Here is a 201-nt window from a genome sequence, read left to right as displayed (position 1 = left end):
AGGAAAGGAGGAAGAGTAAGGAAAAGAAGAATAACGAAAAAGAAGGAAAGAAAAGAAAGGAGGGAAAAGGGAGGAAGGAAAGGAGAGGAAGAAGAGAAGATGAGGGAGAGAAAGGGATAGAGAGAGGAAGGGAGAGGGAAGAAAGGAGGAAATGAAGAGAGAGATGAACAGGAAGAATGGAAAGAAAGAGTGAAGGCAAAG

Source organism: Scylla paramamosain, chromosome 37 (genome assembly GCF_035594125.1).
Source record: "Scylla paramamosain isolate STU-SP2022 chromosome 37, ASM3559412v1, whole genome shotgun sequence".
In the NCBI taxonomy this organism is placed as follows: Eukaryota; Metazoa; Arthropoda; class Malacostraca; order Decapoda; family Portunidae; genus Scylla; species Scylla paramamosain.
Note: the sequence above shows the minus strand (reverse complement) of the source record.